This window comes from Python bivittatus, unplaced genomic scaffold, assembly GCF_059951505.1.
Source record: "Python bivittatus isolate LINGU-HERP-01145 unplaced genomic scaffold, Pbiv_v1 ctg000330_np1212, whole genome shotgun sequence".
NCBI lineage: Eukaryota > Metazoa > Chordata > Lepidosauria > Squamata > Pythonidae > Python > Python bivittatus.
The window spans coordinates 18,747,460-18,761,882 of NW_028277058.1; the positions used below are offsets into that span (position 1 = coordinate 18,747,460).

Genomic DNA, 14,423 nt, shown 5'->3' on the forward strand with positions numbered 1-14,423 from the left:
CTAATTATTCTTTGTCTTATATTTATGCATGTGCACGGACCCACACACAATTATGCGTCATGAATTATGATATACAAGCCAAATGGGAAATGTGTGATCCTCCAGATGTTCTTGGTTTGCTACTTCTGTTAACTTTTTCCATACAGGCTGGAGCTGCTGGGATTTGTAGTTCAATAATGCCTGAAACTCTACAGGTAATAAATTAATGCTATAATTTTCATAGCATTAAAGATAGTGCTCCCAATTAAAATTAGTGAAAGAATTTTCTATATTTCTAAATTATTTCAATAATTTTATTTTTTCTATATTCCATTAATTGGCAAGAAAAAACTTTAATTTATCCTATAGTATTCAAAATGGAATGCTCCTAATTGTGATTCTATAATCTTTTGTATCATTGGATTAATGCTTACTAATTCATTTTCTCACAAATGATGCCTGATAAAGAGATGTATTTAGTGATGTGGGAGCTGATTTTTTTAGCCTATGCCATAAAACATTCACTGCTGGAAATATTGTGAAATTACACAACCCAAAAGAATGAAAAATGTAGTGATGTTCTTCACAACTACTTTGCCATGCTCAAAACTTGTTCAGTATTTATCCTTAATACATCAATTCAATTTCTTATTGTCCTGACATTGACATTATTCAATAAACAGCTCTGTAATTATGGGTATTGATATTCCCTTCCATGGAAAGTCCATTTTTCCACAGGAATTTGTCCCATTCGCACTATCATTCAAATAAAAATAATGTTGTTAGCCACCTTGAATATTTGCCAGAGTAGAAGAGCAGGGAAAAAGTTAATTGGTTAAACAAATAAATAAAATATCTAGACATTATTCCTCCAGTCTGCAGGAGTAAACTTTCTAGAGGAATATTGCTATTTTTACCCTTTTTTTTTTCCTGCTATGTATGTTGTCTGTTTACAGTTTATAAACTGTGGCACTCATTTGACTGAACTTCCCTAATTTCCCTTCATAGTATCCAGATAGCAGCTTTTGGCTGTAGTGCAAGTGGTATATTGTGTTACAGCATTAATGTAACACAATACATCCAGAACAAGGGAGATAGACAATAAATAGTTTGGGGCAATAAAACCAGCAAGTTGTTTTCCTTGTTTTTCTGTGGTGTGGAGCTGAAGCATTTGCTTTGTTTTGTTTTGTTTTTGTAATTTCCAACACTCACATGTGCTCAGATGCACATAAGGATAAAGAATCAGTGACAGCCAGTAATGTCAATTAGTTGTACCTACACAACTTTATCAAAAAGTGCCTGACCACTTAACCCACTACAGCACAACTAACACAAGCTATGAAAAGGGTAACACTACCATACATCAAAAGCATCTCAGAAACAGCTAACAGACTATTATAACCACACAGCATCACCGTAGCATACAAACCAACTAAAGCCCTCCAAAACATCTTAAGTAAACCAAAAGACCCAGTAGCCCAAGAACAAAAAACATCTACAACATACAGTATAAGGACTGTAACAGCCACTATGTAGGACAGTCAGGCAGAAGATTAGCAGAGCGCATCCATGAACACCAACTAGCAGTCAGAAGACACAATGAAAACTCAATCTCACAACACATGGACAGACTCAACCATAGTTTCAACTGGGAAACTATTAGTATCCTAGACCAAGCTAAATCCAAAAATGCTAGGGAGTTCCTGGAAGCTTGGGATTCAGGCAAATCAGCCATTAATAGACACACAGAAATAAACCATATTTACATACCATTCAAAAGAGACAATTAAAAAAGCTAAGAAGGAAACAAAAAGACCAGAAGACATCCTATCCAGCAGCCAACACGCAGATAAGCAGGGATTAACACGAAGCAAACCATCAAGCAGAAAACAATACGCTAATCAAGGAACTACCAAGGAGAAAACCACATCCCCACCAAAAGGGCAGGGCAAGCTACTGCATATAAACAGGAAGCAAACCCCACACTCACACTGAAGATGTTAGCTAGCTGGATAATGACACATCTGCAAGCAAACAACCAAGCTCAGAGACCATGAAGGACTCCACAGTTCAACCCTTAGCTATATATATTCTCTTGAATATTGGATAGTACCAATTATAACATGCGTTTGTTTTCTGCATGGGTCTCTGAATATTTAATACAAAGTACTGCGTATTTTGTATCAATAGTACTGAACCTTTTAATGATACACAGAGATGGCAGGATCAGAATATGTTTGCCTGCTGAGCTTCTGTGAAGATGCAGAAGCCAGGTCATTTGACAGCAGACATGAAAGATAAGAGGGGACTCATATACAAAAGCTGAACTGACTGCTAGTGACATTTTGGCTTCAGGACAGATTAGCAGTTTAGAGGAGTGTACACCAGAGAGGCAGCTGACACAGTCTAATCATGAGTTCTTTTTTCTTTACCTTTAGCATCTTGGATATTTATATGTTAATGGTAGGATGACACTAGTCAAATGTCTTTGTAGTATGAGCAATGGAGAAGCACATGCTCTGTTGATTCTATATGTCCTGAGTCACAAAAATGTTGCCGCTCCAAGTAAGGAGTCTTCCTGCATCAGCCCTCAAGGACAACTGAAGGAGGAGCATGATATCATGTTTAGAGATTTCCAGCTTAGTTAGATATGCCATGGGGAGGCAGAGTATCTGATGGATTCAATGGCAAGAAAGTTTGTGGCCCTAGCTAGGTCAGACTAGCACTCTATGTCTGTTACTCACTGATAAGTGCTTTGGCCTGGTCATAACCCATGCTGAGTGGAAGACCTGGAGAGAGGCCCAAGGATGAGATTTTAACTGTTACTGTCTGTTTCCACATGGATTCATGGTACTCACATTCTATGTTCTGATTCTATATGTCTTATAAAATGAAGAATTCTTTCAGTACCAGTGCCAACGGTGACTTTTTTTTCCAGCTTTGTTCTGGCCTGGACATAACTTCCAAACCTACTTAAGAAAGTTTGATATCCTTCTCCAGGACCTAGAAAAGGTCTTCCTGATCATTTGGCAAAACCCTTTGTCTAAATGTTTCAGCCGTGTCCATACAGTTTTCCAGGCAACAATACAGAAATGGTTTGCACTGCCTTTTTCTGAATTTAGTTTTGGAGTTTCATCTCCAAATGAGCAGACTTTCCTCACATCTGCAGAACTCCCCTGTTTTTACTCCCACTATGAGATAAGAAAAGGGAAAAGCATATTAAGCTGCTGTTTGGACATTTCTAATGCTGATTATCCCAACAAGAACACTGGACAGGAAAATTTATTTTGTTTGCCAGCTCTAGTTTGTTATAGCAAGTTTGCTTAGGGCTTTGAATGCTACAAACATTATTTCAAAGAGGTGCTTCAGAATATGTGAGAACAAATGCACAGAACCTTTTTAGACAATCAATACAGATAGTTCTCAGGTTACGACGGCAATTGGGACCAGAGTTTCCATCACTAAGTGATGCGGGCGTAAAGCACAATGTCATATGACTGCATCACTTAGCAATGGCAATCTCAACAGTCCCAGTTGCTGTCGTAGCCCCAGGACCATGTGGTCATTAAGTAGGAAGAGGTGGGAGTGTCAGGCAAGCAGGTCAGCAGATGACAGCTGCGGGTGAGAGCTACTGGCAGGTGGGTGGGCGGGTGCTGCAGGGGGTGGTCAGGTGCCACAGGCAGGCACTAGGGAATGCGGGAGGGTGGTTGGGGCGGCAGGTGCTGTGGGCAGGGATTAGGAAGTGCAGGCGGGGGTGCAGGTGCTGCAGGGGGATGGACAGGTGCTGCGGGTAGCCATTAGGGACCACAGGTGGGTGGAAAAGTGGTGGGAACAACTTGCAATCTTCTACCAGCTTCCCTATTGACTTTGCTTGTGGGAAGCCAGCAGGGAACACTGGAAGTTGTGGCTCAATGCGACATCACAATTGTGAACACGTGACCACAGGGCCGCTGCAATGGCCAGAACTCCAAGAACCCATCATAAGTCCCCCTCGTTCAGCACTGGCATAACTTTGAAAAGTCGCTGAATGAGTGGTTGTTACTCGAAGACTATTTGTATCTTTTTTCAGAAGCTGGTTGCTTTCAGGAGGTCCTGCACTTGTGGTCTTAGATGTCTGAAATGTTCCAAACCATTTTCAAAGTATCTAGAGACATAATAGAGACAACACAGACCAGTCTTCACTTTCAATATATTATAATCCTTTGGAACAATGCTGTCTAGGTTTGAAACTAGGCAAGGGTAACAAGTGAAGGATTAATGGCTATTTTGCCTTGGTTTGGAAAAGAAAACATCTTCTGTTTAGTGTCTCCTTTCTCTCATGCATTCCATGTTTTGTATTAATTGCAGACAGCATGAATATCCTGTGTTTTTTTTCAAAATAACATTCCCAAAAAATAAAGTGGACAATTTAAAACACAACCGCCCTCTTAATAGGGAAAAGGGTATAAAAAACACCACTGTAGTAAGAGACTATATTATTTTAATTATAAGCTATAGCTGTCAGCCAAATGGTCTTTAAAAATTTAAAGAGCCTGCTATATTTACATAGCTATTTTATAGCTTCTGCAAAATAGTTTAGAATCTTCTGTGCATGCAAGTGAAAACTTAAATGGTGTTAAGTTTAAAAACAAAAACCAAAGTGGAGGAGGCATAGACTGACAGGCTTTCCAGTCTGGTACCCTCCAGATGTGTTGGACTACACTCAGCACTACAACTTGGACTACAACTCAACACTTACCTGTGAAGTATGATGGGAACTGTATTCCTTTCAAGGCACTAGGTGAGGGAAGACTGTCTCATACACTGCTGCACAGAGTGTTTCAGGCCCAGTTTTTAGTCAACTTGATAGGCCTGTCCTATTGACCTAACAATGCATTCTTGCCTACTCTAGGAATAGCAGAGAAAGGGTCTTTTGGTATGTACAGCCATTGTAATGACATGCTTAGAATGCTATTACAAAACAAACAGTTCTTGTCATAGCTGCTCTTGACAATATTTATCAAGTCAAAGTTGAGATAAGATATTGTTTCCCATAAATGAAGAATGTTCCTGCAAAGTAGTTCTAAATCTAATAGTATGGCAACATCATGAGTAGGATAAGGAGATAGATTTACACTCAGCATAAAAAACATCACTCTAAGAAGGGATAAATGACTTTAATGTAAGATGAAGGGAACTTATTTCCACCTGTTAATTTTGTTTTGTTCTGTTTTGATTAACATTTTGATATTTGCCCAATCCCTCTTCTTCAACAAGATGGGGAGATGGTAAATACTCTGCAGATAGCATATTGCTTCTTTTTTGTATAAATTGCCTCTTTTTTATCAATTGCCTCATGCAACAAAACTCAGTGCAGGGCCAATACTTTTGCAGCAACACTGCTTGAAAACAGAATTTCACATTTTTAAAAAGAAAAGCTTTGCAGATGTAGCAGAAACAAGGCAGAACACGCTGTCATCTGAGACTTTCTGGCCATTAATGCCTCCAGATATTGCAGTTCACAGAGATTTGAAAACCATTGGACTGAAATACATGTAGGCATACAAATCAAGAGTTTTTTTCTGGAAGATAGCTGGTTGACAGTATTTTATATCATACTCTCCAGAGTCTTTTACCACATCCCGTTTGATTGATTCTTTAGGAGGGAAACTTTTATATCTGAGATCTTACCAGATGATTATGCTGCCATAATAACAGAATCAGGGAACATCTGGTAGTCAGATATAAGAAGTGACTAGCCAGAGCATTTGGCAGCTAAAAATAAATTGGCATTGAAAGGTGTGAAAGGAAACTATTGGAGGCTTTGTTCTCACAGAAAGAATTTGATTCCCAACTCTAAACTGTGACATATGGCAAAGAATGATATTTACATTCCCAACATCAGATCTAAAAGCCTCAAAGAAGAATAAATAAACAAATTTCAGTACTTTAAAAACTAGCACATTTATTATGGCATATTTACTTATTCTGGCACTTGAAGACGCTCCCACAGGGTAACAACCATCACTTACCATCAATTACCTTGGAAGATGTTATTTATTAATTGAACATTGGTTTATTGTGTTTTAAACAGTATTTTAACCAGCATTTATTTTTGTTTTTATTGTAAACTGCCCAGAGTTGCTCATTGAGTGAGATGGGCGGTGATTAAATTTGAAATATTAATTAATTAATTAATCAATTAATAAGCTTTCTTAGGAAAGGAACACTTTACTAAAAATACACAAAAGTGAAATATTTATTGAGAAACACATATTATGTGATGCAACTTTCTTATCATATCTGGGGAAATATTCTAACTTATTTTTTCTCAATGTGTTAGCTCTCTCTTTTAGCATATCCACATTTCACCCTTAAGCTGCTTCTGTCTGGTACTGTTCTGTGCCTCTAAGCCATTGTAAGAAAATCCTGCCCCAACTGAGATGCGTTGGCAACAGCTTGCAAGGGATTCAGTCCAGGCCACAGATGGCCACATCCTCCCAGTGGACAAAGTTAAGCATCAGAATGCAGATATAAGCAGGTACAACAACCAGAGCTGAAATAAAAAAATTTTCTTCCATTTTTCCTGCTTTTCCTGCATGATACCCCCCGCCTTCCTTACTAGTACAATGGTTTGTGTGTGTGTGCATGTATATACTGTATATGTGTGTGTGGGGGGGGACATATGTGTGCTTTAATAAGTCCATCATATTTTCCAAACAACTGGAGAAAGGATGAAATGATGCACTGGTGGACTGTGAAAAAAACTAGATCAGCAAAAAAGTAGATACCTCAGCGAAATGTGAAACAGTAGGTTAAAAAAATAGCATCCTGCTGGGTTTTGAACAGGGAATGAGGGCATTCCTGCCTCTGTGAAATAGCCATTCAGAATGCAAGTGTTGGCTTAGAAAAAAACCACATGCAACAGTCAAATCAGAAAGCAAGACATTTGCTGACAGAAGCAGGAAAACATTACTTTAGAAGCGGAGCAGGAAAATGTTGGTGATGAACACAAGGTGATATCGTCCATTCCTGCCCTTCAGAAACATGCTAGCCATGTGGATAGGCCCTATGCCAGGATGCTCTTCTAGTTCCTTTTAACTTAGATGAACTTCCCAACACATCAAAACAAGAAGGTAGCTGCCTATATCCATACCCATATTTATTCTGGTAAAGTTATTAAAGCTCAAACTTAATCATGTCATCACAATATTAGGTGTTCATTCTACCACTCATTTGTCATTAGGATACAAGCCATCATATAACAATAATGCTCCTTTATACCTGCACTGGACAAACTGACCAGTCAGCATGAAAAAGAATTTCCTGGTTCATTGATTATATGACATCAAGTCAATGTCAGCTGTCAGTGACTATGTAGATACATCTTCTCCAGGAAGATCTATCCCCTACTTCCAACAGTGCACTTATCACCACTATAATTGAGTCCATCCATCTTGCTGTTGGTCATCCTCTTCTTTCCTTCTACCTTTCCCAGAATTATAGACTTCTCAAGAGAGCTTTGCATAATGTGTCCAAAATATGATAATTTGAGCCTAGTCATTTGTGCCTCAAGTGAATTCTGGATTGATTGCTTCCATGATCCATTTCTTTTTCTTTTCTTTTATTTCTTTTTTATTTGTTTTATTTACTTAAAACATTTATATAGCCTCCCATCTTGAACCAAACTCTGGGTGGCTTACAATCCAAAAAACAGTTTCCTTGGCTGTCCATGGTATTCTCAGAAGTCTTCTCCAATACTAAAGTTCAAAAGTGTCAGTTCTCTTTCTAAGTATCTATCTTTCCTCAAAATCCAACTTTCTTGCAGGGAAAACAGTTCTCTGCACCATTCTGATCTTTGTAGGTACAGACATGCCATAAGATACAAATAGCTTTTCCAAAGCCTTTATTGCTACCTTACCAAGTGCTGGTCTTCAGCATATGTCTTGATCTTTTACTTTTCATACTTGATCCTAAACTGCAGAAGCTATCTACCTCTTCAGTGTCTTCACTGTCATTTCTAAGGCTGTTTGTTGTACTGTACCTCTTGTCATTCGTTTGATCTTCTTTATGTTTACTTGTGATCCCATTTTGTCACTGTACTCCTTGACTTTCATTACTGTGACTTGCAAATCATTTGCATTTTCAGTTATCAGTGTAGTGTCACCAGCAGAGCATAGATTATTAATATTTCTTCCTCCAAATTTAAAGCCATGCTCATCTTCTTCCAATTTAGCCTCCCTTGATATATATTCAGCATATAGGTTGAATAAACAAGGGAAGAGTATATAGCCTTGCCTTGCTCCTTTGCTGACATGGAGCCAATTTGACATGTTCCCTCCGGACTATGGCTTCCTGTCCGGTATATGGTTTTGCATGAGGATAATGGCATTTTCTGGGATTCCCATTTTCCTAAGGATATTTCACAGCTTGACATGGTAGACACAATCAAAGACCTTTCTATTGAAGCTCATGTAGACTTCTTTACAGTATTCTTTGGCTTTCTCAATTACCCACCATTCATCAGCAATAATGTCTCACGTTCCATGACCTTTTCTAAAACCAGCTTGATCTGGCAGTTAGCCAAATTAATATGGAGACCATTCTGTCTTCATTTCTGAATTAGACTGAGACAAAACATGGAAACAGTTTGAATACTCTAGAATACAATAAATATTCTAAGTATTACTTTTTAAATGACGAAAGTTCTTAGTAGCAATAAGAAAACTAATGTTCACATTCCTATCCATTCATGCTTTATATTGGTATAGTTTAAAAGCATAGATTTATCATTTCAAACCTAATGATCAAATAAATAGAACTGCATCTGTTGAACTTAGCAATCTGCTATAACAGCTTAATACAGTGGTACCTCGGGTCACGAACGCTTCTGTTCACGACCAATTCGGGTCACGAACAGCACCATTCGCAAAATTTTGCTTCCGTTCGCGAACACCGGATCGGGTGACGAACAGGATCCGCAGCCATTTTCCCTCCCGTGACACGTGGTCGTGGCTTCCTGTAGGGAGGGGGACTCTCCCTCCAAGCAATAACCGCCTCCCCACCCGCCTTCCTGTCCTCCACACCAGAAGTCGCGTCGAGCAAGGTTAGCGTTCTCTCTCTTCGAACTCTATTTTGTGTCATATTTTTGTGGTTTTAAAAAAAAAATACATATGGTTCAGAACGGATTAACCGTAATTACATTGAACCTTATGGGAAAATTTGATTTGGGACGCGACCAAAATCGGTTGGCAACCAAATTTGGAGGGGTCAGAATGGATTAACCGTATTTACACTGAACCTCATGGGAAAATGTGATTCGGGTCGCGACCAATTCAGGTCGCGACTAGAGTCGCGGAACGAATTAAGTTCGTGAACCAAGGTACCACTGTATTATTGCTACTTGTGATACTATGCAAGAACAAAGCAAGTCATTCACCTGATTTTTTGCAATTAGAATATGTATTATTTTGTGCACAGTTCAGGACTTCTTACCAAATAAGTTCACACCAGAACACAGCTTTAATAACATTTAGTCCAATGAAGGACTAGACTACAGCTTACCTTCTAAAAAGAGCATTTCATTGATGGAGGAAACGATATAGCCCTACCTTATAGCTTCTGTAACAAGAGCATGAACCAACAAATGTTAATAATTATAATGTACAAGCAGCCTTAAACAAGTTTTTATTTTTCCTGCCACCATTTCTTCATTTCGGTATCAAATAATATCATTTCATCTTTCTTATTGTTTTCACTCTTTTTATTTACTTTAATAAATAGAAATTTTAAAAAGGAAAAACAAAGGAAAAGAAACAAAAAAGATTAACCATATTACCCTTCATATAGAAAACAGCTCAGCTTTTAAACACAGCAATAAACTATGATCACAGGGAATAATATTGATTAGTCTTGCTATTATGTTGATAAACTGCATATATGCTAAAATAATTATAATGTTCTGGGAAGAAATAATTGCTGACCATACCTTGGACTGCAAGAACAAATAATTCAATACTACTGTACATAATGTAAAGTAGACTGCTTACTTGGGGCACTAATAACAAAGCCAAAGCTTAACTATTTTGGACACATAACGCAAAGGCAAGTAGAAAAGATCCTGGAGCTTGGAAAATACAAAGGCAGCTAAAAAAGCTTCACAAAATACAATGTCACTAGATACTATCACTGACAACACAAATATGAATCTATAAGAACTAAAAAAAAACAGTTCTACTGACAGATGGTGCAGTCAAAATGATGTTCATTGATTCATGAAGTGTCAGAAGCAACTGAACATTGAACATCAACATATATGGGGGGGGGGTGCCATATTGGGAAAGACTGTTATAAATTAACCATCTGTAAGCATCATCAGTCATCCTTTTAAGTTAAGGGTGACTGTTATAAGGATAGAACAGGTGGCAACAGTTTTTTTCCTTTAAGATTTGGCTGATTAACCCATACAAAATTATGAGACTCACAAGATGGTTGAAGAGGCACATTTTCTTTGGTTCTTGAAGGAAGAGGCTCTGAAAGTCTCTGTAGATCCAATCTTATGCTAGTTGGCTGCTGCAGTTCCCATAAATAAAGCTACTCTTTAAGAACCCAAGTCACTGATATCTAATTTCTCTTTTCCAAGAGGGGATCATCAAAGTTAAAATGTTCTCTTTTTCTGACTACAAATTAATGCAGTTCTAATATGAGTTCAACATGAGCTTTCTGCCATTAACATGAAAAGAACTTACAAGTACATTTTAGACAGATAGTTCAAATTACCATATCATTTAGGCAGACCCTAGAAAAATAGACCATTTGAATAAGATTTAAGTTATTCTCCATTATTAAATGAAGTCACCAACACCCATACATCATGTTATTTTGACATCTAGTAAAAATTATATTGATAAAATATGGATGATTTTCAGAAAGATCTCTTATTCTCCTTTTGCTGTGTACTCTTCTTTCCTTTTGTTTTCTTTTGTAACACCCTGAAGTTTGATGAGTAGAGACATTACTCTGCAGTTCAGACAATTTTCCATTTATTCAGAAAATACTTATGAAATTGGCCAAAATATTTAGTGGTTTCTTTTTTCTTTTCTCATTAAAGAAAAATAATGACTTTATATATAAAATAAATTAATCAGTTAAGTTACAGATAGCTAATTTAATAAGTACTTATGAATAAAATATATTACTAATAGTAATTAAAGTTAATATTAATTAATATTAATCTACAATTAATAAAGTGGTGTTTTGAACTTAATAGTTCTTTTGAAATGTTATTTTTGGTTATGGACAATGATGTTATATTTCTTTATGAATTAAATGCCAAGATATGCACTCGTTATTTTTTGCTATCTTTAAAAAAATCCCTCAAAAGATTTTATATCAAAGATATAAAAATAGCTTGAGAAGAGGGATTAAAATAGAATTTGGCTATAGGCTAGTAATTCATTTAAAAAGCATTGGCTTCTGATTAAGAGTTAGTTCTCAGATTTTTCTCTTTTTATGGAGCATGGTTCCAGCTCCAGTTACAGACATTTTAAAAGCACTTTTCGTTATTTAGTACATCACATACTATTTAGTACATCACATACTCCAATTATTTTGGAGTGACAGTTTGTATAATTTTAAGAACAATTTCATAGTAAATTAAATGGATTAGTAAGAATAACATTTGTGGTCTCCTAAAAATCTCCATGGTTCACAGCTCTGGTAACAGGTATTCATTACATTTCAATTAGTCAGCACATCTAGGTCTGAATATTTATTTATTTAACAAATTTATATGGCTGCCGATCTTACAAGGAGTGACTCTGGGCAGCATACAACAATCAAATAAAACAACAAATAAATAAAAACAATCATTATAAAAATATAAAACAATAATTATTAAAAACTAAAAAATAATTAAAAATTAAAATTTATATAGCCACCCATCTCACAAAGCCAGTGACTCTGGGCAGCGTACAAGACAACTCAAACAATTAATAAATACCTAAAACCATTAGCATTATTAATTATTTAAAATATTAAAAACTATAAAAACAGAGCTAATACAAAAAAAAAAATAGATGGGGAGATGTTAATAATAATAGAGCCACCTCACAAGTTCACCTGTTCCCTGTGGTCCCCAGGCCTGCTAACATAACCAGATCTTGAGGGACCTTTGGAAGCTTAGAAATGATGAGGCCAACCTTACCTCAGGATGGAGAAGATTCCACAATGTTGGTGCCACAGCAGAAAAGGCTCACCACCTGGGGCCTGCAAATGTAGCTCCCTAGACAATGGAACCCATAACATGCCTTCTCTGCTGGATCTGGTGGGACAGGCAGATGAAATCAGGGGAGGTGGTCCCTCAAATAGTCCAGTCGCATGCCATGAAGGGATCAGCACCTTGAACTGGGCCCGGAAACAAACTGATAACCAATGCAGCTCTTGAAACAGAGGTGTAATGTGTGTTCTGCCAGAAACACACATAACTGCTTGTGCTACTGCATTTTGCACCAGCTGAAGTTTCCGGATACTCTTCAAGGGCAGCCCCATGTAGAGTGCATTGCAGTAGTCCAACCAGGAGGTGACCAGGGCATGAGTGACTGTGAGTGGGACCCCTCAATTTAGGAACGGGCACAACTGGCGCACAATACAAAGTTGTGCAAAGGCCCTCCTAGCCACAATTGCCACCTACTTATCAAACAGAAGTTATGAGTCCAGGGGGACCCCCAGATTGCACACCGGGTCTGTTTGGGGCAGTGCAACCCCATCCAGCACCAAAGATAGTATAGTTCTAGAACCAGAGGGCCTCAAAACCCAAAGCCACTCAGTCATGCAAGGGTTCAGGTAAAGCCTATTGTTCCCTATCCAGACCCTCATAGCCTCCAGACACTGGGATAACACATCCACAGCATCACTTAATTCACCATAAGCAGAGAAGTACAATTGGGTATCATCAGCATACTGATGATACCTCACCCCATGGCGATGGATGAGCTCACCCAGCGGTCTCATGTAGACGTTGAATAGGAGAGGAGAGAGCACTGACCCCTGAGGCACCTCACACAGTAGGGGCCGAAGGCGGGATCTCTCCTCCCCAATCACCACTGACTGGAATCAATCCCAGAGAAAGGAAGTGAACCTGCACAACACCATGCCACCCACCCCCAATCCTCTGAGTCAATGGTTGATGGTATCAAAAGCTGCCGAGAGGTCAAGTAAGGCAAGGATGGACACACTGCCACCATCCCGCTCATGCCAGAGATCATCCAAAAGTGCAACCAATGCTTTTTCCATTGCATACCCAGGTCTGAATCCTGACTGAAAACAATCCAGATAATCCACTGAAGTTGTTGCGCAACCACCTTCTCAATCACTTTACCCAGAAAGGGGAGGTTAGATCCTGGACAAAAACTTGTCCAGGATCATGGGCTCCAGCTTGGCAGATTAACACTATCTTTAAGAAAATGTTTTTTGAGCAACTAGCAGCTAACCCCAAGGCAACATGGCTCTAGGAAAAGCACCAAGTAGGCAACCTGCCCGACAAAGGCTAGTGGTAAACCAGCCTGATTAGTGCTTCCACTCAGTCCAATCCTGCTAAGATCTGTTTCTCTTGGATTGTAAATCCTGAATGGTCCATTGACTTCCTGAAGATGCTGTGTCATCACTTTTCTGTGGTCTAATGGCAGATGTGCTTTCTGAGTCATTAGACAAATATGTAAAGTAGTTCCACTACAATTAAATTTCATATCAGATTCTGAATCCAGTACCTTGATTAGAGGTACAGGTTCCCTAGATTCAGCTGGTCCATCCTCCTCTGAGTTTAAAGCTGGGAGCATAACACAATCCAGATTCTTGTCCATCCTCTACCTCCTTTGGCTGAACCTAAAGAAAACACAAAGAATTTAGCATTTTCCAAAGAGGGATTATATGTTTATTCTAAAATATTGGGCACTTGGGAAAAATATTAAACAATATAAAATACTAAAAATCCTCATAAAACAAATCATTATAAAGGGAACCCACAAAAAAGCAAAAAAGAGAGTAGCATTTGAGTACAAATAATTATGCACTATTACAATCTCAACAGTATAGAACAATCTATCCTACAATAGCCAATTGCCACAATTAGGTGTTGATATTAAAAAGCCCTGTGCTTCAATCAGTTTGCCAGAGATTCAACAAACATAGCAATGGCACAATTCTAGAACTGAAAGCTGGCCTTCCATATTTTACTGATTAATTATCCATACATCAGAATCAAAGTTCCTTATTTGCAGTAGCAATTTTGTGTCTTGTCATTTTTATTAGATTTGCCTTTCATGGGAAGAAGTTGTACAGGGTTTGTAATGACTTATTTTCTTGCTTGCTTGTTATTGTAAGTTTATGATAGGGTAAAATTGCAGTTCCAATGAAACGCTTAGAGCATTTTTCCAAGAGGCAATGTTTTACCTTCAGTATTCACTCTG

At 38.0% G+C, this 14,423-nt stretch overlaps 1 long non-coding RNA gene across 1 annotated transcript in view; it reads left to right on the top strand.

Moving 5' to 3' along the window:
- The window catches only part of LOC112541039 (uncharacterized), a 105,410-nt gene that overhangs the window by 80,987 nt on the left and 10,000 nt on the right, over positions 1-14,423 (top strand). Inside the window, exons 3-4 of the long non-coding RNA XR_003085073.2 lie at positions 147-194; positions 6,302-6,499. This is a non-coding gene — a long non-coding RNA (uncharacterized LOC112541039). The remainder of the gene's footprint in view (positions 1-146; positions 195-6,301; positions 6,500-14,423) is intronic.